Below are 4,675 nucleotides of genomic sequence, written 5' to 3'. Positions count from 1 at the left end.
GAATTATTTTTCCATGCTGATTATTTGATTGACTATTTATTATATTTTTTTCTAAATTAAATTAGAGGTAAAAATGCGATTTAATACTGACTGTTAGTCACATATATTGGTAGAAGGTAACATTTTGGCACTTTTCCCCCTGCTCCTTAGAGGTCACAGGCACATGTTTCATTTGCATCCCCAGATAATAGACCCATCTTTTATCTTTGTTGCCGTCGTCACTAAATGGAATTCCATAACTCAACATCCCAGTCTCAACAACTGCAGGTTGTCATTTGTAAGTGCAGTACTGGTTTTGTTCAGTTCTCAGTGTGGCAATGAATGGAAATAAGAAAAGGAAGTACCAAGGCAGAAAGAATCAATTTTTAGTTCTAATTGAAGTAGAACCTGCTCTAAGCTGCGGCTAGACCTACATGTACAACACAATAACTTGTACAAATGGCCAAGTTCCAGTCTCCCCTTGCATTCTTTAAAAAAATTTTAACATTACATTATAATGACACTGTGAAAGACAGCCACCTGTCTAAGATGGCCACTTTTCTCTTCGACAATAGGTGGCCTCTCAGACAATTTTGACTGTAATTAAGACCTTTTGGAAGCAAATATGGTAATAATAACATACAGCTGCTCTGGATTCTAAACACAATAATGAAAAACTGACAATAACAATAACATAATTATTAGCACAAATTAACTCTGATTATTATCAATAACATAAAAATTGTAAACACAAGAATTATTACGCATGCAGAAAAACTGAAAAAAAATGCTTAACCGATTCAGCCTGCAGCACCACTCACAGTGGTTGACAGTCTTCTGTGTTTTGACACAGAGCCGCACAGAGAGCTCTTATTACTCTCTTTCTTTTCGTTTCTCATTTTTAATCAACTATATAAACGTTCTAGCAGGACCTAGTAATGACACAGAGGTCAGTGAATGGAGAGGTGTAAATGTGGAAGATTGAGTAAGCACATCACAACAACGCTTTCCAGGCTAAAGACAGATCTGGGCTTGATGCTAATCTAGACAGGAATTCCAATCAACTCCGATGCTTTCTGGAACTGATTCGTAAGTTCTGCAAAAACTTTTGAAAGTGATTAATTCTTTCGCAGGTACTGTACATACTACATGTATCTAGTTTTAGATTTCTAGATTCAGAATTTAAAAAAAAATCCATCATGCGGCTTCGAAAAAAAATAAACGTAACTAGGCTTAAGGCCTACATGTCACAACACTTGACATCAAACAAGGAAACAAGAATACATGAACTAAAAATACATTATCCGTATTATAGAGTAAAGGTGATAAACTAGGGTAAGGGCTTGAGTTTAGGTTAGGTCACATTTTGGAAGGTAAAATAAGCCCACATGCATGTCTTATTTTGTATAGATATCGAGACCCTGTGACCCCAACTTTCAAAGTGCAGTCTTCTTGTTCCTCATGATGGATCATTCACAAAATTGATTTTGCAGAGGACTTGTAATACATGTATGCTGAGCAGGCCATGTAAATCCCCCAAATCTGTGTATTACAGTTGGAGACCTCTCACTTTCCGAACTAGTAAAATTTTTTGCTGTGACAATGAAAAAAGGAACTGACCGAAAACCTGCAATTCGGGACTACTGCCACTGGTCCATGGCTGAGGGGGAGTAAAACAGCTGGTATCACCAGATGTTTCCCTGCCCACGTTTTGAAGCAATATACTCCAACTTGCTTTACTAGTGGAAGACTTTGTGAACAGTCTTGTGGAAAACTTCAGAGAAGCATTCTACCCCTACAAAGAATTGTTTCTGGATGAGATGATTATTGGCTGGACCGGCAGGTGGATGCACAACCACTTCAACAGTGCGAAGCCCTAAAAATACCACATAAAAGTGTTCGGTTTGTGTGACAGCAGCACAGGTTATGAAGTGAATTTCCTAGTTTACTTTGGTAAAAACATGTCATACCAACCCAGGACGGATGAGAACGGCTCTCAGGCAAAAAATATGTTTGAAACACTGCTTAGTCCTTTTGTCAAAGGACACCTCATTTACCCAGACAGGTTCTACACTCTTCGTGTTTTGTAGATCACCTTCTGTCTGTGGAAACGCACTTCACAGGCACCCTCAACATAAATGTGCAAGATTTTGAGACTGAAATCAACATCCCGAAGCTGAAACACCAAGAGTCCAAATGGTAAACCAACAACGACAATTCTATCGCCTGTCAGTTGGAAGGACAAAAAAGCTAAAAAGCCAGTTGTGACTGTATCGACTAAAACTACTGTAATGATGGAGGGATGGCACACAAAGAGAAACCAGGCTGTCACTGTCACCAAACCTGCCCTTATTCACGGATACAATAATGCAAAGAACAGATGTGATCATGCCGATCAAAATGTTGGGTATTACGTCATATTTGAAAGGAAGGCATGTGGAAGAAGATCTTCCTCTGGATGATCGACTTGAGCACTGTGAATGCCAATGTCTTACATATACTTGCTCACAAGAGAAAGATGCCCCCTGCTTCCGTTAAAAAAGCAGTTGTCCAAGGGGCTGCTTCAGCTTTCTGCAGAACTGACGACACAAGAGGAGCAAGAAGCCCAAAGTCGACTGACCCTCTATCACAATGATGGAAGGAAAAAGTCATGCACCAAAGAACTTCACCTCGTTTGCTGGTCTGAGACCGACCGAGCATCAATAATTTTTTTATAGTGGCACCAGCAATCCATGTCCAGGAGCTGTTTTAGCCTCTTTTTTCCAATTTATTGGTTTCGCTTCCATGTGCCCTGTATCTATGGTTCTCAACCTGGAAGTCGCCTATAATTCGCTGTAACCCCCCCCCCCCCCCCACTGCTGGCCTGAGAAAGACAAGAAATGTGTATACTGCAGCAGGGGCATAAAAGGAAAGCACTTACGCAAGGTATACTTCTATACTATAAGGGGGTGATTGGACAGGCCGTTCCTACACCCAAAGCACTGCTTTGAAGCATACCATACACTTGAGTGAGGTAATCTCCTCTCAGTACATGGCATAAACAAGTCTGTCTGTGCTGTGTGTCATTCAGTGAAGTGCTTTTTTATTGAAACTTTTGTGTTATTAGTAGATGGTCAAAGTTCGCCATATTTTTTCCTCTCATTTTGGATTCCAAGTACCTGTACAAAAAAGTACTCTATTGTCAAAAGTGTTGTCCTCTGAACCATGGATTTACCCTTGGAGTAGATAGAAATGGTGGACCTCACACCTGTTGCCCCATGTAGTGCTTTTATCTCCAAAAATAAAGAAAAATGGGTGAGTTGGCCCAAATTAAAATTATTTTTTTTTGGGTGAGTTTTTTGTTTATTTATAACTTTCCTTTCTTTTTTTTCCCCTTAGGCCTACCACTTACATTTAAACCCTTTTTCCTGATATCATTGAATAGTATTTTTTATTCAGAACATTTCTATATGCCAGAAGTAGGGTGTTTATCAAATTGAGATATTCTTTACTAACTTTTTGTGAGACCACCCTTATGGTCATGAAGCGGTCACAAATTATTTGCGTCCGGAGTCAAAATTATCTGTGGGCTGAATCAGTTAACATTGTAAAAAAGTCAGACGGACAGAAAAACAGTAACAGTACATGGAGAAGTAAATGCCAGTGGCACCTTCAGTCCATTGGCAAACTGAAAGAAATGAGTGACTTCTCTTAGCTTCATTTTTTCCACCCACTGGCACTCTTAACACAGAAATCAGAAAGTAGACAGGCCATATCCTTACCTTTATATACAAAAGGCAGAAGGAATAGATACACCCCCCCCCCCCATTCCCCTTCAGCAAGGCAATTTTTGTCTAGCTCAGGACAGGAAATAGCACAAGTTACGGGTTGAGACCTTTGTCTGATAAACCGAAGAGACAACAATTGAGAAAGTGTCAATAAAAATAACTCAAACAAAACACAATGCAGAAAATTCATGGGATGCACTATCCAAGTGAATTGCTATCTGTACAAAAACATCAATTAACAAGTGACTCATTTTGTCCATTTGTTTAACACATTTATATTCTATTTAGCAAAACTGAGTTCTTACTATCTTCTTAATCCATACAGCCCAGAGACAAAGCAGAAAAAAAAGGGGTACGCATTCAGGCAGAAAATGGATAAAAACTTTGTTTGGGATGAGAGTGATTAAAATAGGGACAATGTTATCCACAGCGCATTGGGTGTATCTTTTAAAAATTGGCTGAATTTGAGCTCAATATTTATTTTCACGGAGCAAGACGCAAAACGGAAGTGATTTCAGGTGAAACTGGGTCAAGCTCAAGATTGGCACGAGTCATCCATTTTGGGCTCCAAGGATAAGAAAGGATCTGCAATATGTTAGACAGTTGGAAAATATAGATCACATATAACGATAGTGCACCTTCAAATATAATTATATCTCTCTTAACATGTTTTTGCAGGCAAGACTTGATTGACCTTATAATGCACCATGACATTTAAAGAGTTGTGATCTTTACACAACATGGATATTTATACCAAAATTTGGCAAAGCGCTTTACAAGAGTAACCTTTGAGCTTTCACATTATAATTGTAAAATCAAAAAGTGGAATCAGAAAAAATTCTGTATAAAGGGGACATGGCATAGCTCACATCTATCTCATCTAATATGAAAAAGTAAAAATCTTCTTTTGCCTTTGTGCATTTGTCATG

The sequence above is a fragment of the Aplysia californica genome, unplaced genomic scaffold, assembly GCF_000002075.1.
Source record: "Aplysia californica isolate F4 #8 unplaced genomic scaffold, AplCal3.0 scaffold00081, whole genome shotgun sequence".
NCBI lineage: Eukaryota > Metazoa > Mollusca > Gastropoda > Aplysiida > Aplysiidae > Aplysia > Aplysia californica.
This window is presented reverse-complemented; position numbering follows the sequence as displayed.